Genomic DNA, 26839 nt, shown 5'->3' with positions numbered 1-26839 from the left:
TCCTTCACCCTGACTAGAAGCAAGGGTCCCTATTTGGACAAAGGTACTTACCTCTGCCAACTAGAGACCCCCAGATCTAACATTGGTGGACAGCGGTGTGGATGTTGAACTAATATTTGCACTTGACCTGCAGTGATTTTGTGTACACCACTAGTCTAGTTTAGCAGCTACAGATTGCACCTATTTTTTTTTCTGGTGAAACCTATTTTTGGAAATTCTAGGAAGCATCATGTCTCAGAATGGAGTAGGCGAAGATGTGGATCTGCAATTTGAAGTTAAGGAGTTGCTCACATACAAAAAGGAGCAACTGAAGCAGTTCTGCAAGCAGCTTGGATGCCCAGTGAAGGGCAGTGCAAACAAAGAAGAGCTTCAGAAAGCTCTAAGGGCCTGGTGGGAGGCCAAACATGTTGATTCAGAGGATGTTACTGGAGAGAGGGATGCCCAGGAAATTGGTTTTGAATCCCAGGATTTACCAGTGAATAGACCAGCTTCTAGGGCTGGCAGCAACCATTCCAGTAGGGGTTTTTCTCCAGAGGAGCTGGAGGAAAACCAGAGGGCTAGGGCCCATGAGATTGAGCTTTTTAAACTCAAGGCTAAAGCAGAAGTGAGAAAGTTACGCCTTGACAGTGAGAAGAAGGCGGAGGAGAGAAGAAGTGCTCTCGCTTTGGAGGAGAAGAAACTCCAGTTGGCTCATGAGTTGAGTCTGAGGGAGCTGGACCTTAAAGCTAAACAAGTGGAGTCCAGTTCTAATGGTGGCAGCGCACAGCCAGTGCAAGCGGATAAAGTATACATACCCAAAGATCTGGTGCAGAATTATCAGAGGGGTGAGGATATCTATGCATGGTTTAGATCCTACGAGCTTGCCTTGAAGATGAATGAAGTGCCTGAAAAGAGTTGGGGGGCAGGTTTGTGGAAGCATTTTGAGGCCTCTGGGAGGGATGTCTTGGCACCCTTAGAAGCAGCAGTTACTTTAACCTACCCCGCTATGAAGGAGGCTTTATGCCTCCGGTATGGGCTTACTCCAGAACAGTACCGCCAGAAGTTTAGGAACTTCAAGAAACTTGATTCTAGTACCTGGGTGGAGAGTGTGAGTATGTACACGTGTGCACTGGAAGGTTGGATAAAGGGCAGCAAAGTAACTGATTATGTGGGGTTGTGTCACTTGATTAGTTGGGAGCACTTGAGTAGTCTATGTGTTCGAGAGTTACGCCAGCATCTTTTAGACAGCAAGTTAACTGATCCCAGTGAGCTTGCTAAGGAGGCGGACCACTGGACTAGCACCAGGGTCCACAAGGGGGTGGTAAGTACCCCAGCCAAAGGTGGACAGGGTCCCCAGCAGAAGAGTGGGGGGACAAGGGTAATCAAAAGGAGTTCTCTAAATGGCCCCAAAACAGTTCCCAGGAAAAGGAGTCCCAACCGCCCAAGCCTAAGAAGTCCTGGCCCCATAAGGGCAAACAGGAAAACAGTTCTTAGAACTACCTGCTATGCATGTAGGGAGGTGGGGCACATCGCCCCTTAATGTCCCAACAAACCTCCAGCACCCACTGGTGCTCCAACCCCAGGGTTAGCCAGTGTAGCTTTGGGAGGGGATTTGATTTCCAGTGGGAAAGAGGGGTTAGCAGTGATGACCCTTGTCTCTTTAGGAGACCAAGAGATGGCCCAGGAAACCTTGCTGCCCCTTAACACTAAAAAATACGGGCAGAAGGTGACCATCAATGGAAAAGAGATAGAGGCTCTGAGAGACACAGGGGCCAGCGTGACATCTGTAAGGTGTCAGTGGGTGTCTGAAGAGCAGATCATTCCCAATGTACTCCGTCCTGTGGTGGCAGCTGACAGTTCAGTGCGGCTCTGCAAGTTGGCACGTGTTCCCTTTGAATGGGGAGGAGTCTCTGGTATTTTGGAAGTTGTTGTCAGTGATGCCTTGCCTGTAGACTGTCTATTAGGTAACGACCTGGAGAGCTCTCCATGGAAGGATGTAGAGCACAGAACTCATTTGCAAATGTTGGGCTTGCCTGCGTGGATCTGTGTGACCACACGTGCTATGGCAGCAGTAGGGGTGAATCAGCAGAACTGGAGCCTGGAACAATGGCCCAGGGACCTGCCGGGAGAGGAAGGGAAAGAAGGCGCTGGAAACCAGCCCCCGCCGTTCCCACGGTCCAGGAGGAAGCAGAACCTGAGTGGGATGCCCTGGAACCTACAGGGGAGGAGGTGGCCGAACTGGGAGAATTGCCTGAGCTGACCCATTGGCAGCAAGAGGGTGGTCCCACCAGGGAGGAATTCTGCCAGGCTCAGAAGGAGTGCCCTTCTCTCATTGGTGTGCGGCAACAGGCTGCAGACCAGGCAGAAGGCCTAGGGTCCAAGGAACATTTGATTTACTGGGAGGATGATTTACTCTACAGTGAGCCTAAATTCGCTGAGCCCAGTGCAGCCCGTGTGCTGGTGGTACCAGAGCGCTTCAGGAACTTCCTACTGGGTCTGGCTCATGACTTGCCTCTCGCAGGACATCTGGGGCAAGACAAGACCTTTCACAGGCTTCTCACCCACTTTTACTGGCCCCAGATGAAGAAGCACGTCAGTGCCTTTCGTAAGTCTTGCCAAACTTGTCAGGCCAGTGGCAAGAGAGGAGGGAAGTCCGTGGCACCCCTCCAACCCTTTCCTGTGGTGAGCACCCCTTTTGATCGGGTGGGCATTGTCATCGTGGGGCCCCTGGACTCCAAGACCGCCATAGGCAACAGGTTTATCCTGGTCTTGGTGGACCATGCCACCCAGTACCCGGAAGCAGTCCCTCTCAGGACAGTCACAGCCCCCGTGGTGGGCCGTGCCTTAATGGGGATCTTTTCCCGAGTGGGGTTCCCCCGAGAGGTGGTCACCGACCGGGGTACAAACTTCATCTCTAGGTACATGAAGTCTCTGTGGGAGGAGTGTGGGGTGACATACATGTTCACCACTCCTTACCATCCTCAAGGAAATGGGTTGGTTGAAAGATTCAACCACACCCTAAAAGGCATGATTATGGGCCTAGAAGAACCCATGAGGCGGAAGTGGGATGTCTTGTTACCATGCCTGTTGTTTGCCTACAGGGAGGTGCCTCAGAAATCCTTAGGGTTCAGTCCCTTTGAATTACTGTATGGCCACCCTGTCAGAGGACCTCTAACTCTGGTGAAGGAGGGGTGGGAGAAATTCCATGGGAAAACCACCCAGGATGTGTTCAGCTATATGCTGGCCATCCGCAACCAGACAAAGCGCCTCAGGAAGCTCGCCCAAGAGAACCTGGAGGCTAGCCAGGAGGAAATGGAAAAAATGGTACGACCAGAATACCACTCTGGTTGAGTTCCACCCTGGTCAGAAAGTGTGGGTGATGGCGCCGGTGGAGCCTTGTGCGCTCTGTGACAAGTGGACCGGGCCATATGAGATATGAGATGGTAGAGCGCAAGAGCAAAGTTACCTACCTAAGACTCCCAGGCAGCCCCTGAGAGTGTTACACGTGAACCGCCTCAAACCCCACTTTGAGAGGTCTGAAGTGACTATGCTCATGGCTACAGATGCTGGAGGGGAGGAGGATAGTGATCCTCTCCCTGACCTCCTGGCAACCAAGGAACAAGACGGGTCAGTGGATGGTGTGGTCCTCTCGGCCACCCTGACTCCAGAGCAGCAGAGGGACTGTCGCCAGATCTTGGGTCAGTTCGCCTCCCTGTTTTCCCTGACCCCAGGTGTCACCAACTGGTGCTTCCACGATGTGGACACTGGAGATAGTCTGCCTGTGAAGCAAACATTTTACTGGGTGGCTGACATGGTAGGAGCTAGCATCAAGGAAGAAGTTTCCAAGATGTTGGCACTAGAGGTAATTGAGCCCTCCAGCAGCCCCTGGGCTAGCCCAGTGGTCTTCGTGCCTAAGAAAGCTGCTACGCCTGGTGGCCTTCCAGAACTCCGTTTCTGCGTGGACTACCGTGGGCTCAATGCGGTCACCAATACTGACGCACACCCCATCCCCAGAGCTGATGAGCTTGTGGATCGGTTGGGAGCTGCCCAGTACCTCAGCACCTTTGATTTGACTTCAGGGTACTGGCAGATTGCCTTAACTGAGAGGGCCAAGAAGAGGTCAGCATTTTCAACGCCAGAGGGGCACTTCCAGTTCCGCGTCATGCTCTTTGGGTTGAAAAATGCCCCTGCCACATTCCAGAGACTGGTCAACCAGATATTAGCGGGGCTGGAACAATTCAGCACTGCATACCTGGATGACATTGCTGTGTTCAGCTCCACTTGGGAGGAATACCTGCAGCACCTCTGTGAAGTGTTGAAGGCCCTGCAGAAGGCAGGCCTCACTATCAAGGCCAGTAAGTGCCAGATAGGGCAGGGATCAGTAGTGTATTTGGGCCACCAGGTGGGGAGCGGCAAGGTGGCGCCCCTACAGGTAAAGATTGATACCATTCTGGCTTGGGAACCCCCCAAGACCCAGACAGAGGTGAGAGCCTTTCTAAGTCTCACCGGGTATTACAGACGGTTCATCAAGGGTTATGGCACCATTGTTGCCCCTTTGACAGAACTAACATCTAGAAATCAGCCCAGGAAAGTGAATTGGACCGAGGCCTGTCAAACTGCTTTTGATGCCCTAAAAACTGCCATGTGCACAACACCGGTGCTTAAGGCACCTGACTTTTCCAGTGAGCTCATTGTGCAGACAGACGCTTCAGAGCAAGGCGTGGGAGCAGTACTCTCACAGATCACCGATGAGGGCGAAGACCAACCTGTAGCTTTCATTAGTAGGAGGCTACTGCCCAGGGAACAGAGATGGAGTGCGATTGAAAGGGAAGCTTTTGCTGTGGTCTGCGCTCTGAAGAAGCTGAGGCCCTACCTGTTTGGAACTCACTTCCGTGTTCAGACCGACCACAGACCCCTCCGATGGTTAATGCAGATGAGGGGTGAGAACCCAAAACTGTTGAGATGGTCCATTTCCCTACAGGGGATGGACTTTACGGTGGAGCACCGTCCTGGTACAGAACACGCCAACGCTGATGGTCTGTCCAGGTTCTTCCGCCTTAGTGAAGACGACTCCCAAGAGGTTGGGTATTTCTCCCCACTTTCAGCTGGAGGGGACACGTGTTAGACCTGACACCCTTGGCATGGTTTTCCCTTATCTTTTTGCCTCTGCCTCCTGTATTTTTGATGCTGTGCTGGATTTCGTTTTTGCTGGCTTAGATGCTTTGGACACTCTGCCACTGCTGATCAGTGCCAGAGTGTAAGTGCTCCCTATGTAAATTACCATATTGATTGGATATACCTGATTGGCATATTTGTATCACCATGAAGTCCCTAGTAAAGTGCACTGTGTTTGCCAGGGTAGAGTTGTGTGGCTCACTGGTTAGAGGCGGCAGACCCGGAAGCAGAGAATGGCCCGGGACCACGGTTCAATTCCCGACGTGGCAGGGTCGTGGACCAGGGTCAACGGACTTGATAATTCTCGCCTTGGTGCCTACTCTAACCAGGGATCACACTCGGCAACTCTGGGCATTAAGCTTGCCTCATCTCTACAACGGCCCCCCACAGACGCCAGGGATGCCTGGTTTCACCTTGGAGATACCCAGAAGAGACCATCTCAAAGGGAAAGCCAGGACGGGTTCCCCAGCGGTCTTCAGCGCCAGGACACCCCGAGATGGGGTAACAGTGCGCTTTACAAGTATCATCATTTTAGTGCAGGTAACACGCTCTGGTAGTGAGCAGCAGCCAATTTGTGTGCTCACTGCTGCAAGGTTATCTTGCTCCATAGACTAACATGGGGGAGGCTGGTCCCAATGGATACCAGCATATCTTCCCATATACACAAGATGGGACATAAGTGATTGATATCCCTGAACTCGGAATTTAATAACACATCTTTTAGGAAAGGTTGTTTTTAAATTCTGTGTTTGAGAACAGTACTTTTTAGAAAGTGTCTGTTCTCTTGCCTAACCTTTCTGTGTGCCTGGGCCTGCTTGTGGATTGACTGTCTGGTTTGAGGGTGACAGGGGCTGGGGAGCCCCCAGGAGGTTGTCTGAGTCAGCCCGTGGTTGAATGACTGCATCTTCAACTAGAGTGGTGGGAGGAGATTGGATCTGGGAGTGAATAGGGCTGTGCCTGCCTGCCACAATGCTGGCTCCACCTCCTGCTGGGCGACTGCCTCCTCTGCCCCTCACACTGAAAAGAAGGAAGAAGCCAGGAAGCCCAAGTGCTCCAGCAACACCCAGAACTGGTTTAGACCGGGCTCAGGGCCCACTTGCACAAAGACTTCTTCTCTTATACCCCTAAAAGTCTTTGGATCCCTGACAACAGAAAATCAGATTCTACAATCAAGAGGAACCTCTGCTGGAAGAAGGATCACTGAAGAACTGAAGGAAGATTGCCTTGCTGTGTGCTCTAAGGGCTGACCTGTTCTGCTGTTCAACTGAAGCTAAAGAGAAGAAGGGACTTTGCTGTGTGCTGTGACCCTGCCTGCTTGACCTGAAAAGACTATGCTGTGTGCTGCCTCTTCAATCTGAATCTCCAAGGGCCTGAGAAGAGCTGGCCTCCTGTTTTGCAACCCAGGGACAGAAAGGTTGCCAAGGACTACAAAACTCTGCTGTGTCCCCGGAAGCTGCTGTGGGCTGAAGAGATCGTGGGCTGCTGTGTGCTACAGAAAGGAGATTCGGTCTATTGGCCCGTGTGGGGCGCTGGCTGCTCTCTAATCTGAGTGAGAGTGCCGCGCTCCTAATTGCCGCAAGCCCGGGAGCTTCAAGAGGGCCGAGATCGTGCTCAGCCCCCGACTCTGTGCCTACAAGCATCATCCTGCCATGAGCGCTTCCAGCCATACCTCGAACTGTGTGTCCTAGGCCGAGAGCGCAGAAGCGTGTAATTAACGAGAATCGCCTGCCCGCAGTTCCTAGCCGCGGCCCAGGGGCCTGAAACTGACTGTGAGCTGCTTTCCCCGCTCTAAAAACCGCCGAGCAAGGAAGCAAAGGGGCCGCGACCTGATTGGCCGTTCCTCGACAGGAGCCGCACTCTGAGTGGCCATTGCTGTGGGCCTGTCCCCGAGAGCCGTGCTCCGATTGGCCGAGTCACCCCGCAGAAGCTGCACGTCATAGGGGCCTTGTCCAGGAGCTGCGCTGCGAGTGGCAGACTCCTGGAAGCCGCTGACGTTGTCATCGGGGGCTCGTTGTGGGAGCCGCGCATCGTTTGGTGGATCACCCGCGTCTCTTGCTGAGAGACGCCGCTGCCGAGGAAATCGTCATGCCGGTCCAGGAGCATCACGCTGTCTGCCGCCTGCCCCGAGTGTGGGGAGTCTTACGCCGAAGAGCCTTGACTGTTGTGGGGGCACGTATAGAGCACGGCAGAGGCGGCAGGAAGCGCTAAGAGCGTGGGAGCATCAGAGAGCATATTGTAACCCCCGAGAGCCTCGCATAGTGCGAGGGGACCAGGGGACTGCCGCCTAGAGTGTGATCTCGCTGATAAGGGCGGGTAAGGCAGACGGAGAAGAGCGTTACAGTGCAGTAGCGCTAAAACGACCACAGAGGCAGCCTACAAGTGATTACAGCTTACCATCTTATTCTTTTGAGTATTAATTCAATTGAGAGACTAGAGACTATTTCTTTTACCTTCCTAGAAACCAGAGAACTGTTGAGAGAACCTGAAGATAACGTGCAATTCTACTGTTATTGATTTTGATTGCTGAAACTAGATAAAGTATATTTTTACATATACCTACCTGTGTGGTCTACTTTTGTGGAGTATTATTGAATCATTGTAAGTGTTGAGTGCAACTATTTACCACATTGCCTTGGGGATAAGCCTGTCTGCTCGTGCCAAGCTACCTAGGGGGTGAGCAGGGGTTATCTACAGTGTGTACTCCTTCACCCTGACTAGAAGCAAGGGCCCCTATTTGGACAAAGGTACTTACCTCTGCCAACTAGAGACCCCCAGATCTAACAATGACATATAATAGCTATTGAAGGAACAGGTTGAACGAGACTGATATAATTAAAAAACTATATATGATCAACCACAACATTATGTAAGAGAGAAAAAATGTAACACAATATGAAAGGAGGAAAAAGGAGAGAAATGTTAAAGTTGAAAAATGAGAGAAAAATATCTGAAAAAGAAAGAGAAAGAAGGAACAGATATTGAAAAAGGGAAGGAACAGAATAACAAAATGGCATAAAAATGACTGGAGTGTCATGCAAATAAGGAAAAAAGCAATGTGAATCATCTTAGAAGGAAAGAAAAAGATTGTCAGAAACAGAAAAATAGAGAAATAGTAGATAGACAGCTGAAGAATCAGAAGAGAGGGGAAATGAATGCTGAGTAAAAGAAGAGTAACAAAGAATGAGGGGAAAAAACTAACACATTTCTATAAAAATCCAAAAATGAGAATGAGGTGGGGGGTGGGGCGAGCCACATGGAAGGGTGGAGCATACAGATCTCACACATATCAGTGATGCCTAGAGGAGGAAATAGAAACAATTGTTTCTTTTGGGGGTTGATTAGTCGAGGTGTGTCGAGTACCAAGGCTGCTTGACCCATGTGGTAGCTAAGCATTATATATTTTTGTTGCATCTTCCGCACCCCATATGGAAGCAATGGAAGAGGCAGAACAGTGTCAGCAAAGAACCCTGACCTGTTCAGTAAATTGCCAAAGAACTGTGGGTACCTGGAGGCAAAGTTTGGGCATTTTGCTTTTTTGAGAGTAGCGAACAGGTCTATCTATGGGGGGCGTCCCAGTGTTGAAAATACTGGAGTAGGACTTGCAGGTGGAGCTCCCACTTGTGGACTTGTTGATGTGTCCTGGAGAGCAAGTCTGCAAATTCATTGTCCACTCCCAGAAGCTACTCCATCAGGAAGCGCTCATGGTGAAGGATAGTCCAATGACAGGTCCCCTACGCTAGCCGGACAGTGGAAGAGAGCATGTGTCCTACCTTGTTTCTGACAGTAATACATGGCAGTGATTTTATCTATCTTGCCAAGTACTACCTTTCCCTGAATTACTTAAAAAAGCCTCTAGAGTTGAGTATTCATCCAGCAGCTCGAGATAGTTGATGTGATGTCCCAACTAATGGAGGCGCTACACCCCCTGCATTGTCATATCACCAGGATATGCCTTTAGGTGGCAAGAGAAACATCTGTGGTAATGGTGGTTTGTTGAACAGGGTCTAAAAAAGTACTACTCCACAGCAGGTTTTTGCTGTTCTATCACTACAGAGAACAATGGACGCTGACCCTTTGCTTGCAAACATTGTGCCGAGAGGCATTCCTGCCTGGTGTGGGTTATAATGGCGATGCAGGGTGCCATCATCTCCAGGAGGCACAATGCAGTTCCGATTGTGAGTTGATGCTTAGGCTGAAAAAGAAGTGCTGGAATGCCAACACCATCTGCTGGCTGGGGTAGGCCATATCCTAGGAGACCTGAACCTGAGGGGCTGTTAGTGAGACTTAGTAGAATTTAGAATTTCCAGTGAATACCAGCTCATGAAGCAGGCAGATTGCAGCTTGGGTGTGAGCTAGGCGTTGTTGCTGGTGTGAGCTCTTGAACGGCCAATCGTTGACGTAGGGGAGAAATGAATGTTCCCTCTTAGTGAGCAGACAGCACAGGAGCACTTTGAATTGGCAAAGATCACCACTTACCACAACGTGGCAGTAGTGCCAGTGGGATGGATGTAGAGGGTTGTGAAAGTAGGCATCCTGCAGATCAAGCGCTGTCATGCAGTTGCCTTGTCGAGGCAGAGTATTGACATCCTTCAGGGTTGTCATATAGAAATGTTCTGCCAGGATGTATTGGTTTAGGGGCCTGAGGTCCAAGATTGGTAAGCTTTCCTGGGAGTGAGGGAGTAAAGAGAGTAGATATTTATTTCCTGGTTGTGAGGGGGCTCCCTTGTTGAGGAATGCCTAGACCCCTTTCTCTAGAAGGCTCATATGTTATCTGCTGAGTGGGTTTGTGGGGTGAAAAGTTGTGAGAAGCTACAGGCAGTAGCCTTGGGTAACCACAGCAAGTACCAACTGATCTGATGTGATTTACTCCTTGCGAGAGAGGAAATCCTGTAGTCTCCTTCCCGACAGGCGAGGTATGATTGTTGGGAGGCGAGTGAATGCTTGGAGGGGGATATCCTTTGCTGTAGCTGCCTCTACCCGGTCTTTATTATTGTTCCCCCTGTAGGTACCTCTGGAGTACCTCCAGACTGCCTGCTAGTAGAAAAAGTGCTGTTATCTCTGGTATGAGTATGGGATCAGGGGAAGTGGCTTTACCCCCTCCTTGAAGCTACTGTCTCTTAAAGGGGCCTCTGTAAACCAGAGTTTCAAGGGCAGCCACTGATTTTGCGATGTTGGTGTCCTTCTTAATTTTCTCCAGCATCTTGTCCACCAGTGGCATAAAAAGGTGTTCACCATCAAAAGGTATGTTGAGGTAAAGCTGTTGAATATCAGGTTTAAACCCAGAGTAATGGAGCCAGGCATGGCATCTGAGATCAACACTGGTGTTAACCCCCCGAGAGGCAGTGTTCGCAGTATTAAGGCCGCAATGGATGTCAGTGTGGTCTTGCCCTCGGATTCCGTCTCCTCCCTCCTCATTTCTTTGAGTTCTCAAGGAGAGGTTTCATCAGCTCTTGCATTTCTTCCCACAGGTGTCTGTCATAGCAGGAGAGGTGCCCCACAGAGTTGGCTATACTCCAGTGGGTAACTGCTCCTATGGTCACCATTTTGCTTGCGCATTTAGCTGTTTACTCTTTTTGAAATTTGAGTGGCATCGCTTGTGGCTTGAGAAGAAGCCTGCTTGTGGGCGGCATGCATGACGAAAGAACTGGGGGAAGACATGGTCTCAGATACAGACTCGGTCAATTCTTCTTCGCTCTGGGTGTTACTATACTAGCCTTTATGCGTTCTTTGAATGTCTCAGGGCAGACTACCACATGCGTTTCGGTAAACTAGACCAAGAAAACGGTCTGCATTGTTAGGACATGTGTGTCCACCTTTTGGAAGGCAGCTACGCACTGGATGACCACGTGGTAGGCCATGTTAACATCGGGGGAGGTTCTCTAATGTGGTAATGGTTGAGGTCTGGATCACTTAGGAGGTTGACAATGTAGTTGTCCCAAGGGTTGTCTGTGTATCGTAAGGATCAGTTGGGCCAAATAGACTGTCTGGGTCCTAACAGGAGTGAGGGGATCCTTCTGATGACTCTGGTAGAGGCAGTGGAGAGGATGTATGTCATTACACTGTGTGCCATTACAACACGGGTATTACTACGCAATGTCAATGAAATCGCATGCCATTACATCACATACTTTTACCACGAGTATGCCTTTACCACGCATGCCATTACAACGCAAAGGCATGCGTGGTAAAGCTATACTTGTGGTAAAAGTATGCAAGGTAAGTGACAACTCTACCCTTACACAACACACTACTCCCACCCCTACACTACCCCTAACCCTAAAACACTACTATACTACAACACTACCCACACTACTCCCACTCCTACACTACCCTAAACCCTAAAACACTACTACACTACAACACTGCCCACACTACTCCACCCCTACACTACCCTAAACCCTAAAACACTACAACACTACCCACACTACTCCCACCCATACACTACCCCTAACCCTAAAACACTACTAGACGACAACACTACCCACACTACTCCCACCCCTACACAACCCCTAACCCTAAAACACTACAACACTACCCACACTACTACCACCCCTACACTACCCAAAACCCTAAAACACTACTACACTATCGACACAACACTACCCACACTACTCCCACCCCTACACTACCCTAAAACACTACAACACTACCCACACTACTCCCACCCCATACACTACCCTAAACCTTAAAACGCTGCTACACTACAACACTACCCTTACTACTCCTACCCCTACACTACCCTAAACCCTAAAACACTACTACACTACCCACACTACTCTAAACCCTAAAACACTACTCCTACCCCTACACTACCCTAAACCCCAAAAGCACTACTACACTACCCACACTACTCCCACCCCTAAACCCTAAAACACTACAACACTACCCACACTACTCCCACCACTACACTACCCTAAACCCTAAAACACTACTGCACTACCCACACTACTCCCACCCATACACTACCCCTAACACTAAAACACTACTACACTACAACACTACTCCCACCCCTACACTACCCCTAACACTAAAACACTACAAAACTACCCACACTACTCCCACCCCTACACTACCCCTAATCCTAAAACACTACAACACTACTCACACTACTCCCACCCCTACACTACCCCTAACACACTTCTCCCACCCTACACTGCCCCTTACCCTAAAACACTACTACACTACAACACTACCCACACTACTCCCACCCCTACACTACCCAAAACCCTAAAACACTACACTAGAACACTACCCACACTACTCCCACCCCTACACTACCCCTAACCCTAAAACACTACTACACTACCCACACTACTTCCACCCCTACACTACCCCTAACCCTAAAACAGAGGTCCAAATCGTTGTGAGGAAACAGCCTCAGTTTCCTCACAACGACGTGGATAGCCATTACATCGCATGCGTTGTAAAAGCACATGCGATGTAATGGTATGCGTGGTTTGAACCACGTGTTGTAACATCGCATGCGTTGTAACGCATGCAATGTAATTGCAATGCGTGGTAAAAACCGTGTTGAAATGGCTGTTCCCCCAGTGGAGGTGCTGTGTGTGAGCGTGGCACTAGTGGTGAAGGAGGCAGTTGTGGGAGTGGAGGAGGTGGAGCATGAAGGAGGGGATGGAGCAGGGAGCCAAGGTCTCCAATCTTTTTTGGCCTTGGACACAAATCAGCCTCCTCAAATACAGCCTCCACTTTTGAGGCAGAGGCTCTGGAGGGTGGTTTAGCCGAAATCCTCCCTTTGAGTGGGTGGAAAAAGAGTCACTTCTACCTCACATCGAGCTACTCCTAAATTCTGGCAGATCGGCTTTTCCAAATCCTTGGAACCGGTAGTCGGAGGAGCTCTGGTGTCAACAATGCCTTCGAAGTTGACGAGAGCTTGGGCTCTGGCATCGATAAAGCCTTTGGTTTTGAGTCAAGGCGAGATTTCATGTGGGTTGGGTCTCAGCACCCTTGGATGAGTTCTTTGGATCTGAGGCCTTTGTTTGGTGCTGACTGGAACCTGAAGGCAACGAAAGACATGGATGCTGCGCTGACTTGTGCACTCCAGCTGGAGCAGTGCTGTGTCTCTGCATGAAGCCTTTTGGGAGGCTTGGAATGGGTGTGGGAGCCGACCATACTTATGACCCATCGAGTGCCTCAGTCGAGGGCCCCTAGTCATTGAGGGTTCTCAGGGTCGAAGGGGCTGGAGGCTTTGGCCTCTTGGCTACGTCTAGGCTGAGGCAGTGGATTGCCAGAGGGGCTGAGGTCATCAACTTCCTCAGCTCTGAAGGGTTCTTGTTTGTCAAAGACGTCAGGTGAGTCGGTGGCAGACTGCTGATGCATCTTGCTATGCACCCACTTCTGTAACTTCAGTACCGTAAGGTTTTCTTTCAACCAGAAGGTTAGACAAGCTTCACATGTGGAGTCATTGAGGTCCAGGAGTGCCAGAGGTTGCAAACCTCATAATAATCTGACATGGGGTACTTTGTGTGGTACCAGGGCAGTACTGAACGGGTGCCTGTTACAGTACCCAGAAAGGATCCGTATTCTCTGATGTTATAGGGTGATTCGAAACAGCATGAGGGCCTTGGCGTTCAGGGACTCAGTGGGTAGGGGTGAGCTTCCGACGAGCGGTCGTTGAAGGAAATGTCGACAACAAAGGTTTCTCCAACTCTGGGTGTCAATTATGTGGGCCCAAAACAACTTGTAGAACATGTTGAATCCCAGAGCCCAGCCGGTACACATCCAAACATGATGACAGACAAAAATATTATAACGGAGTCAATGAGATTGCGCATTTACACACTCGAAGGATGGAGTCACAGTGCATCCCATGACTCAAAAGCTTTTTTTGAAGAAAGCAACTTGCAAACGCACAAGCCCAAAACTGGGTGGCAGGAGTATGCAGAGCATGCGTATCTTCAGTAACACAAGCTACAAACAGTTTTTCAACCCTTCACTACAGATTAACAATACAAAAGGTCACAACCCAGGCAGAGGGAAATAAATTGGAAGAAGGTAATAAATAATGTCACTCCTGAAAAAACATATGTACAACAACATCAGTTCTTGGGCATAAGTTGCAAAGGAGCAGTTCAAGGATGAGGGTGGTCCAAGTTTTTTTCTTCTGGAAACACAGTTCATGATGATCAACAAATTATTTGAAAAATCACCATACTGGCACACTTTATAATTGACATCAGGTGACCTCACACCCACAGCACCTGGTTCTTTTCTTTGGGTGTTTTTTCACCAAGATCCTAAATAAAACTCCACCTCTTCCCAGGCAATGTCTGGATCTACATCTCTTCATCTTCCTACATTTGTGTTCACCTTCTTTTCGGCACCATGTGGGGATGGAAAAGTTCTCTGTGTGGCAATGGACATGCACCCTTGCCCTGAGTGCCCAACTGCACTGATGTCTGGATCCCTAATGCCGATTTCTGTTGTCATAGGCAAACACGGATCATGCATGTGTGCCATGACATAGGCCTGTCTCCCAGATTGCAGTCTTGCTAGACCAGGAGGGGGACTCAAATCGATACCCTCATACTGGTGGAAGGCTACTGCCTTTACAAGGAGATCAGCAGCATGAGCGGGGTGGTGGCAGCATACTGTGTAGTGATTAGTAGGAGGGAACAGGTCAATGTTAATAGGATTACTCAATTTTGAAATTCCAATGCTTAACTCATCCTGTGCCTACATCAGTTTGTCGTGAAGTGCTGCGCAGTGCAGGAGTGGGACATCTGCGCAGGGAGCATGCGTGCCTGGTAAGGGTGCAATACAGGGATAATGCATTACTGAGCATTCATGGTTAGTTCAGGCACTGGGTTTACGTGTGCCTAGGAAGTAGTACAATGCATGGAAGATTTAGTGCTGTGAAGTGTATGCATGGCAAAATGCATGTGCTGGATGTATGTGGGCCTATGAGTGCTACAGTACATGGAAGATACAGTGCTGTGTAGTGTGTGTATGATGTTTACATGCACTGGGTGTGTGTGCTTCTGGAGGTAACAATACATAGAGGGCAGTGGGTTTCTTTCTGGGAGACAAAGGCCTGCATTGTGAAACATGTAGAAGATGTGAAAAATCCCCCCAGACAGATTTGTGTACAGCTGCATTCCTGTAAGCGGGACACCATGGAGAAGGGAGAGCTAGGCTTCCCCTGTACATTTCAAAGAATTTGATTCAGTGAGAGGTCGCAAGGAAGGTGTCGGATGCACATTTCAGGAAGTCGACGGGTCTGATAAGAGAATCAAAGAGTAGAGTTGGGCCCTGGGCTAAGCTTTTGATGTACATATTATGTGCCTGACATCCATGTGTGAACTCTAGTCTCTCCAATGGCCTGTATTGTGGGACTATCAGCTTTGGAGTCACTCCTGCTGTGGCAGACTGCGTTTCAACAGAAAACAGAGCAGTGGAGTGGACACTTCAAAATCAGAACCCCAATATAAAACTTCAAAGACTCTGACCCGAAATCCCATTTAGTGCCTGGATATTGCCTATAAGAAGCGGTGTTTGAGACCCCAAGCTCTGCAAGACTTTTGCCTGTGACCGAGACTGGGCGCCAAAGCCTGCTAGTCTCCCTGATGGGTGATGGGGCACCCTCAAGGGAAACTAAGATGACCTTCCCTGCAGTACCAGCGGCTGCCTGCCTGTAAAGACCTGTGTGCCCTGTGAGGAAAAGGGAGGAAGCATGGAGCACTGGCATACAATCACCCAGGCAAGGAACCCCATACAGGGTCGTCGCAATGCCCCACCAGGAGAAGAACCAGACACTTATCCCACAGGAGAAGCCACAGAGAGCCTCTGGTTGCTTCAGGAGCAAGACTGCAAGTGAGCGACTCTGCGCCTGCCAAGTGTAGTCACCTAGGCTGTGTGCAGCGGACTCACCTGGACTTGGATGCAGCTGCGAACAGCGCCTGCGGACAGGGTGCACTCCGCAATGCCAGATGCTTCAGCCTTCAGCAGCAGGGAAGACTGATTTCTGGCATTTCTGCTCCAGGGAATTTGCTGTTAAGATAGCACTGTAGCACTGTAACACTGTTGACTTTAAGTTCATGGCACAATTGACCCGCAAGACTTGAACTACTAGTGGCAATACACTGGATGTGTGAAATAGTGAAATGGGAATAACCATGATCACTAGAGTGAGAAGGGAGTGGCAAAGGGAACCACCAAAGAGACACTAAAGCCAGACCTTAGAGGGGACTTTCTATTTGTTGGTGAATGTCTTATTTTTCCTTTGTGTTAGTTAGCAGTAGAAATAAAATACTTTTTTAAGAAAGTGAGTATTTGGCTGGGCAATGATTTATTACTGCTGCTGTGCGCATGTAGAGTTGTGGGCCTTTATTCACTAACCTTTAATCATCCCCCTACCCTCAACCCCCTCCCCCAGGAGCCTTGGAGTTCTCGGACCAGGCAAACCCTGAGAGTCAAATGCAGAAGGGGTACTAAGCCCAGCTGCTCAGACTCCATAGTAGGCTGGGCCCCTGGACATCAGGAGTACTCAGCCCCAACGGTTGGACCCAGTACCTCCGTTGTGCCCTGTGGCCCACTAAACCGAGTTCTGACAAGCCACTTTACCACCAATGTAGATATGTCTGCCGAAACTCTTCCTAGCATGATATAGGCCCTCTCCATGTGACATCTCCCGAGGACGTCTGGGCTGCTAGAGGTTTCATACGGATGTCCTACAAGAGCGTTACACAATAGAAGCCTTAAGATCATGAAGCCAGATGAGATGAGGAAGCCGCATGTCAGGGTAGTTTTAGACGGAATATCCTTTTACTCAGTAGGGTGTATGACAGTGAGCTAATACACATGAGTTGTCTGATAGTGTCTGCACAGAGGGGTCCTTCAATTTGCCTCATTCCCTAATGGCCTAGTGCCTATAAACCCTGCTCCACTGATGGGAGATAATGCCAAAACAAAGACATCACATTGGGGAAATAGTACCAAAAGATTTAGAGAAAGAGAAAAAAACATGATACAAAAATAGTGATTTTTTTTAAAAAATATTTTTTATTATTGCGAGAAGAAAAAAACGTATAATTACATATCATAGTAGTGAAGATAAAAGAATAGATACGCATTAATTATCATCATAAAAGCAATCAGAAGAACAGAGGAGTAAACAAAAAACAATTTAACATAAGCAAATGTATTCAACAAGAAAAGGTATAAATCTCATTAACACCTTGGCTGCTAGGGGTTTTCCCGCTGTGTGCTGCCCATTGAGTATCCCCATTGTTCATGACAAGGCCAGCTCGTCATAAGCGCAGGGCAGGTAACACCCATGACGAGCTGGCCTTGTCATCAGCGCTGAAGGGGTTAAACTTAGCCTTTTCAGATTATAATGCCTTAAAGTTCATGTTTCAAGATTCAAAGACATTTTTCCATATTTTTTCCTTCTTTTTTATTGCCTGTGGACCTCTATGTCTTGCTAATGAAAACTCCATTGTTCTTATTTCATTTACCAAACTAAACCATTCCAATGTATTTGGAGATTCTTTTGAAATCCATGATCTTGCAATTACTAACCTGGCACAGGCGAATATTATAGTTATCAAGTCTTTATGCTGACAATTATCTTCTTGTATGTCCAGTAGCACCAGGTGTATTATAAGAGGTGGGGTAATAATTTGTTTATTATTTAGGACATCAATTATCCCCTTCCAGAATGTAAGTAGCCCTGGACACGAGAAGAGCATGTGTTCTATGCCAGCTGCATTCAAATCGCATTTCGGACATTTTGTTCTATCATTTAATTGATTACCCTTTGCCCATCTTGATATTCTTTGCGGCGTGTAGTATAACTGCATGATGGTTCTATATGATTGTAATCTTAAATTAGATGAGTGGACTATTTTGTTTATATGACATAATGAAGCTGCAATTTGTGTGGGAGTGATATTTATACCCAATCTATCAGTCCATTTAGCCGCAATTTTAATACTGTCATCCGTTTTACTGCTAATTAAGTATCCATAGCTCAGACTAATAAGTGATTTTATTTTATCGGAGCATAAACATATTAGTAAGTCTCATTGGGCCACTTTAAATATTTTCATCCTTCGGTGCAAATAGTCTCTTATTTGTACATATTTAAAATACATTTCATCATTTAAATTAAATGTTAGTTTTAATGTGTCAAAGTCCATAAGACCATTTGGGCCGTATAGATCCCCCAATGTATTAATGCCAAGTCTAGCCCAATTATTTCCTGCCCCATCTGAGAAAATATCCGGTAAGCCTGGGTTACCCCATAGTCTAAGTTCCGCGTTAAAAAAAGAGATGTTATCTAGGATCATGATTTGGTCCCAAATTTTTTTGATATGTTTAGCGGTCTTAAACTTTACTCGTTTAAAGTAGTTAGGATCGTGTAAACGAAAAAGAAACTGATTGCTATCGGGTCCCAGCATATATTCATGGTAAAATAATGAACTATCATCTTTCAATAAACTTCTTATACGACGAAGAAAAGTCGCAAGGAAATATATCTTAAAGTCAAGATAGTCCCCCTTTTTCTATTGGTAGTTCTAAAAAATTTATAGCCCTACGCGCTTTTTTGTATCCCCATAGGAAGCTACTACAGATTCCTTCTAATTTTTTAAAAAGGAGTCTATTAGGTTGTAGGGGTATAGCCCTAAATAAGTATAGTAATTTCGGTAGAATTTTCATTTTTATGAGATTGATGCGTACCACTAAATTAAATGGAATCTTGTGCCATTTTTTAAAAGTTAAAGCAATTTCTTTTAACAAAGGGTCATAATTTATAGTTATTATCTTATCTATATTTGCTGTTAGTTTAATTCCTAGGTAAGTCGCACTTTGACATATGCCAGGTATAGTCCCTGCTGGTTTATAGTTGGCAATGATTTGTGTCTTGCTTACATTTAATTTGTATCCTGAGACAATACCAAACTGTGCAGCTTCTTTGACTATTTCAGATATGGCTCTAGCTAAATCTGAGGTATATACTGCAATATCATCTGCAAAAGCAGTTATTTTCAGGCTCTTCCCACCATGGTGGGTTGGAATAATATTAGCTTGTACTAACAGTGCGTTTAAGAACGGTTTTAAAGATTAAGCAAATAGCAGAGGGGACAGAGGGCAACCTTGCCTTGTTCCTCTCCCTATTTGAAAATTATCTGACTCCATTCCCCCATAACTAATCTTGGCCAGTGGGTTGTCATAAAGTGAGGATACCCAAACAAGGTATTGGCCCTGAATGCCCATCTTCTTTAGCACTTCCCATAAATATTCCCACCCCACTCGGTCAAATGCCTTTTCCGCATCTAGCATAACCATTCCGAGTGGGGTGACAGTAATTAAGGCTACATCAAAAGCTGTTATTGCAGTATTTACATGAGCCGTGGTGTCTCTTCCCATCACGAACCCATGTTGCTGTAAATTGACCAAATCTGGCATTATTGAGGCTAAGCGGTTTGCCAAGATTTTAGCAAATATTTTTACATCCGAGTTGAGTAGAGAAATCGGCCGATAAGAGCCACACTCCTCCGAAGGTTTATTTTTTTTGAGGAAAAATATTATTTTAGCTATTTTCCAAGATGTAGGAGCTTTTCCAGGTGTGGCTATCTGATTAATTACAGATTCTAGGAGAGGTAGTAGTTCTTGTGCACAAATCTTATACAATTCTAAGGGTAAACCATCTTCTCCAGTAGCTTTTCCTAGAGGTAGGGCAGATATAGCTAAGTTTATTTCAGCTAGTGTTATTTTTAAACTAAGTTGTTGAAAAGTTTCTATATCATTATCTCTTTGCGTTGGTATATGTTCATTGAGATATTGCTGTATTATAGCTCTGGTGGGGATATTGTCTGGGGTGTATAGTTGTCTATAGTAGCTAACAAACTGATCTAAAATCTGATCCAGTTGTTCATACTCAAGTTGATCAGGGCCTTTGATATTCTTAATTCTAGTTTTTGCTTTTTTGTCTGCTACTTTGTATGCCAGCACTTTACCGATTCCGTCTCCCCCTTCGTATTGAGTCATTTTATATTTATGAATCTTAGCACAGTGTCTCTCTCTAAGAGTCGTTTTGATGGAAGATTGTAATTTACACAGCTCTATTCTTAATTTATCGATCTTAGATGTTGTTTGTGTAGTAGCTTCGGCAAGTTGCAGTTCTGCTTGCAATATGTCAGAAGTAATTATCCTAGTGGCTCGGCGTTTCTCAGCGTTTGACCGCAGAATATATTGCTGAGTGAAGCCTCTAATGCTGCATTTGCAAGTGTCCCACACTATGTTTATATTAGCAGAGTTAATATTCAGCTCTATAAATTCTTTAATGTGTTCTTTTAGTAATATAACAAAACGAGATTCTACAAGTAAGTATCTTGGAAAAGTAAAGAGTCGTGTCTCCCGCCTCTGATCTCTTACTTCAATTTCAAATAATATCGGATTATGATCAGATGTAATCCTTGGACATAATTCAATGTTGCACTGACCAATTATTTGGTCCGTTGCCCAGACCATATCTATTCGGGAGCAAGATCTATGGGGCGCCGAGTAGTACGTATGCCCCGCTATTAAAGGGTATTTAGTACGCCATGTGTCCTTCAGGTTATGCAATCTACCCAGTTCCAAAATCGCAGATCTAACTTTGTGCATTCTGCCTAGGGAGCCCTGCCCAGTGGAATCTATTTTATAATTAATAACACAATTGAAATCAACCATGACCAAAATCTCTCCCTCCCATTCTAATAACTCTATACTTAGCTGGTCATACAGTATCGGGTCATCTATATTAGGCCCTGTAATGGCCGGATTTTCAGCTTAGATGGGATCAGCCCCTAGGGGCCCCTCTAACCCAGCCAGAACGTAACCACATCCCTCCTCAGGACCATCTATCCAGGCACCTGGGTACCTACCTGAGGATGGGGAACTCGCAATATACAAGCTCATATGATCAGAAACACCACTAAATCTATAGGGATACTAAGAATACTCACTGATTACTAAGGATATCCATGCCTTACACCACACTCATACCTTATAGTCTCGCGGCCACTCAGACCCAGACTAATCTACCCTGGGGCAGATATGACACACAATCTGGCGTGTCTACACACGTGGGTCTGCAGCCCCAGTGCTCTCATTTTCCAAACGGTCTACAATCCGGTAGACCTACACGCTGGTAATCCCCCCCAGTGCTCTCACTTACACACGGCCCGCAATCTGGCAGACCTCCACGCTGGTAATCCTCCCCAGCGCTCTCATTAACGCCGTATATCAACGACGACCACTTTCCTATGAACACCTATGGGAACAATTTCTCATTTGTCTACTTGGGATAAAACTATGATAATGAAAATTAGTACGGTTTCCAAATGGTATGATGTACCTTCTATTCTTGGCATCAAAGGTCCACTCGCTCCCTATTTATTTGATCACCACTTACCTGATCGGGATTGAACATCCGTTCATGCAAACAACTCTCAACTAGAAGCGCCATTTACCGGGATTGAACAAGAATACAAGGCACATGTCAGTTCACTAAGAACTAGGGCTGTTTTTATTTAACAATATAAACACCTACACAGATCTGTATTGTAATGGACACATCCACATGTAACTGACAAAGACTATAGATAGAACACACCGCTGCAAGGAAAAGGATTAGCAATACAATAGCCTAGGGAATAAAGACAAGATTAAGATGTAAGTGTAAAGTAAACTAATATGACAGGACCGATATCACCTGATTAGTGTGAAGTCTTGTTCTAGCTGTCATCTGGGTTCCTCTCTCGTCTGTGCCTTGGCTCATCTCAGACTCTCTCTCTCTCCTGCACTCTTGGATACACCTCTGCGCTGATCACTTTGCACTGGACTCCTCTCCCCCACGAACTGTCTCCACCTTCCAGCTTCAGTCTAATGGTTTCTGCCGCTCTGATACTCTTCATTCCACTAGCTTGTTCACTCTGTTTTAAATGTCTCTGTGCCAATGTCCAATTAACTCCAGCTGCTCCCACAGGTTAATCCGCGATCTCTCCTCAGTCTCTTCTAAAAGGCATTACTTCAGACTCCAGCTATTCACACCTTCTCCTGATAAGTAACTGCTTCTGACTGCTTCCTTCAGTTCCAGCTCACTGACTGTCTGTTTGTCTTCTCTCTGTTCCAAGCATGTCCTGTCTCTTCTCCTCTTGCAATTCCACTCCTCCAACTCTACCAACACTCTCTGCTCCTCCAATTCAACTCAGCTCTCTCTAGCTTGAACCCTCTCTCTCTCCTACTCCAACAGCTCCTCACTCTTCTACCACTCCAGCTTGACTCCTCACCGCTCCTCCAATTCCACTCGACTCCCTGGCTCTGCCTCTGCACTTCACTGATATAGAATGCTGTTTCCTCATGGAAAGTTCCAGCCATCAGCCTGCCGCCCATCAGATCCCTGCACCACTCCGCGCCAAGGACACACACCCAGCCGGCCGGCCTTTTGTTGTGTCTTCCACACAGAGAATAATACAGCCTACCGATAAGGGCTGGCCCAGACCGGTTCTCTCCAAGTGAACAACAGCTTTAACTATAAACTTTACCTTTACCCTTGAAGCCTCTCAGCTCCATCAAGATGGAGTCCCTCTAGTTCTAGGCCTGTAGGCCTGAAAGGGATGAAATACCCCTTAGCTCTGTCAGAATACCTACATAAACCATACCAATGTGTGATCTAAAGTCAGGACCACAGGATCCAACCTCTACTCCAAGCAAAAATAACAGGCCAAAGCCAATAGGCAATAGATGGCCTCTTCTAGGTCTGGAAAAAGGGCTTAAAAGGGCCAACACAAGCTAAGAATACCTATCCTAGATGTGAGCAAGATTAAAGTCTATATCACTGCTAAATAGAGCCAAAAACCCTGCCAAGACAGGCCCATATATCACACATAGAACAAACTGTTTACATCCAAATTTTACTTGAGCAATCGCCCACCTTCCCCGTGCATCTGAAGCGGTCTTAAGAATTTCAGCCACCATTCGTTTTTGTTTAAGGATGGCCACCCCCCGGATTGAAGCTCCCACAGTTGAGCATACCACCAAATCGTAGCCTAATTGAGATAATAATTTTCTGTCCTGGTAGCGAATATGTGTTTCTGACAAAAGCGCATAATGGGGTTTATACATATCAATTTCCTCTTGTACTAATCCTCGCTTTTGCTTGCTATTGAGGCCTGCAACATTCCAAATTAATAATCTTAACTTAGACATTTCTTAAATTAATAGCTTTAGTTCTCCTCTGTACATAATCTTTATTAAACAAACATGACTTGCTTTTATCTAATGCATATTTCTTTCTTGCAATACAGATTTTCCCCCCTTTTTTGCACCCACCCTTATCCACAGCCCAATCCCACCCCTTCACCCTCACATCTCTGAGGGGGGAGCACCCCTTGATCCCTTGCTTCCGCTGAAGGGGCAGCGTAGTGAAGTGTTAAGCATGGAGACTACCCCACCTGCTTCCAACACAAAAAGTCTTCAATTTGTCAGAGATAAAGAAGGAAAGAAAAAGAAAGACAGACAGAAATGCGAACCAAGAAGGAAAAAAAGTTTTTGAAGTATAAAAGGAAGATAGGGAAAAGTGAGAAAAATATAAAAAAAAGAAAAAAAATATTCCTCCCTAGAAATGGTTCATTTAACATTACAAAATCGAGTATAAGTCAGATAGATAGCTCGTCTAGGGATGTCTCTTATGAACTTATTTCAGTTATCTCTTTCTATCCTACGCATACTTCATTTAACATTAGGGATTCAATTCAATTAACCCTCGAAGAGTCAACTAATCAAAAATATGTCCTATTACAGCTTATTTCACTTGTCTCTTTCCATTGTAAACTTTTCCAGAGCCTGGACTGCTTCTTCAGGTTCGGCAAAAAAAAAAAAAAAGAATGATTGGCCATTTCTGATCACTTTGAGGCGAGCAAGTTCTTGTAAATACACTGTACAGCCAATGGCCTTAAAGGAATCAATAATTTTGCGAAGCTCCCAGCGTCAATCCATAGTGCTCTTACTCAAGTCCGAGCGCACAAAAAAGGTAATGTTGTCAATAGTGACTGGGTTGTTATATTTAGCTTTGTCTCAACAAAAAGTTCCCAAAATATATCAAAAATGGTCTAGGAAATTTATTATTTTTGTTCTTTTGAAATAGAGACAGCCTATGCACTCTTTGCAGTTGAGAATCCCAGTCCCAATCCGATAAGTCGATGAAGGCTTTTTGAAATAATTTCACAACAAATTATCTGGGGTCAGCCCCTTCCATGCCCTCGGGAATTCCAAAAAGTCTGAGGTTATGTCTGCGCGCCCTATTTTCCATGTCCTCCACTTTAGCTTCTAGTTTGGTTACACGTGTCGTATGAGATCTTGTTAGTGACTCCGAACGGGTTGCGCCTTCTTCCTGCACCAAGGACGCCTTCAAAAACGCCACCCGCACACACCACCAACTAATCCGAAAGGCCAAGAAAACAGCATTCAAGGATCGACTTGACAACAACGCCCACAACAGCAAGGAACTTTTCAACATCGTCAAGGAATTTTCCAATCCCTCGGCCAACTCCAACGACATCACCCCCTCTCAAGCCCTCTGCGACTCCCTAGCCTCATTCTTCCACAACAAGATTGCAGACATCCACAACAGCTTCGACAACCAACCCGGAGACCAACCCGCCCAACCATATGCTGAACATTCTCCCCCCGTGAACACCCTTAACGACTGGAACCCAATCTCCACTGAGGACACCATCCGCCTGATGAACTCCATCCACTCAGGATCCCCCACAGACCCATGTCCTCACCACATCTTCAACAAAGCAGACTCCGTCATAGCACCGCACCTCCGAGACGTCATCAACTGCTCCTTCAACTCCGCAACCTTCCCTGAGAGCTGGAAACACGCTGAACTCACCGCCCTTCTGAAAAAACCCACAGCGGACCCCACCGAACTCAAAAATTACCGCCCCATCTCGCTCCTTCCATTCCCGGCAAAAGTAATCGAGAAAGCTGTCAGCAGCCAGCTCGCCGCTTTCCTCGAAGCCAACAAATCCCTCGACTCCTCACAATCTGGCTTCCGAGCTAAACACAGCACTGAGACCTCCCTCATCGCAGCAACAGACGACATTCGAACTCTACTGGACAATGGAGACACAGTCGCCCTCATCCTCCTCGACCTCTCTGCAGCCTTCGACACAGTCTGCCACAGCACCCTTTTACAACGCCTCAGTAACATCGGAATACAAGGAAAAGCACTTGAATGGATCACCTCGTTCCTCTCCGGAAGAACCCAGAGAGTCCGCCTTCCACCATTCAAGTCCGAGGCCACTGAAGTCATCTGTGGCGTACCACAAGGATCCTCACTCAGCCCCACCCTCTTCAACGTATACATGAGCCCCCTCGCGACCATCGCCCGCCAACACAACCTCAACATCATCTCTTACGCGGATGACACTCAACTAATCCTTTCTCTCACCAATGACCCCAGCACTGCCAAAACTAACCTACACGAAGGAATGAAAGAAGTTGCCGAATGGATGAAACACAGCCGTCTGAAACTGAACTCAGATAAAACAGAAGTCCTCATATTAGGTACATCCCCCTCTGCATGGGACGACTCTTGGTGGCCGGAAGCCCTTGGAAAAGCGCCCATCCCGACAGACCACGCACGGAACCTAGGCGTCATCCTGGACTCTTCACTCTCAATGAACAGACAAGTCAGCGCCGTATCCTCATCCTGCTTCAACATTCTTCGCATGCTCAAAAAAACATTTAGCTGGATCCCCACCGAAACCAGGAAAACAGTCACCCATGCTCTGGTAACGAGCCGACTGGACTACGGAAACACCCTCTACGCAGGTACTACCGCTAAACTCCAGAAGAAACTCCAACGAATCCAAAACGCCTCAGCCAGAATCATATTAGACATCCCGCGCAACAAACACATCTCTGGTCACCTGAAAGACCTCCACTGGCTACCCGTCAATAAGAGAATCACTTTCCGACTGCTAACCCACGCACACAAATCACTCTACGACATCGGACCAGAATGCCTCAACTCACGACTGTCCTTCTACACCCCCTCCCGCCAACTACGTTCTTCCAGCCAAGCCCTCGCCACCGTACCTCGCATCAACAAGACCACCATGGGAGGCAGATCCTTCTCATACCTGGCTGCTAAAACATGGAACTCACTCCCTACTTACCTTCGCCTTACCCAGAACCACCTAGCATTCAGAAAGCAACTTAAAACGTGGATATTTGACAAATAATCCTCCTCCCCTTCCTAAGCGCCTTGAGACCCTCCGGGTATGTAGTGCGCTATATAAATTCTTTGACTTGACTTGACTTGATTCCCTTAACTGTAAGTACTGTTGTTCGCTTTTCTGCCTTTGTGCTAAGAGAGTTTGCATAATTAAATCAGTGGAGGCAGAGTTTAAGTGGTCTACGGTTTCCTCCCGTGTCTATAGTTGTGCCTGCAATCGGTTTAAATCATTGCTATGATCTGAAGTTGGTGGCGACTTGTGAGCAAAAGAAGAGTTAAGAGAACAAGGAGAGCCAGGACTCACAACTAACTTTTCTTTTTCAGTACTTGATAGTTCCAGTAAGCAGTCATCAGATCTTGTCTCCAGCGACATTGGATTTGACTTAGAGTTTGTTTGGTCAGTTTGTAGGCTAGTAAGAGTATTCGTTACTG

The sequence above is a fragment of the Lissotriton vulgaris genome, chromosome 10 (genome assembly GCF_964263255.1).
Source record: "Lissotriton vulgaris chromosome 10, aLisVul1.2, whole genome shotgun sequence".
In the NCBI taxonomy this organism is placed as follows: Eukaryota; Metazoa; Chordata; class Amphibia; order Caudata; family Salamandridae; genus Lissotriton; species Lissotriton vulgaris.
This window is presented reverse-complemented; position numbering follows the sequence as displayed.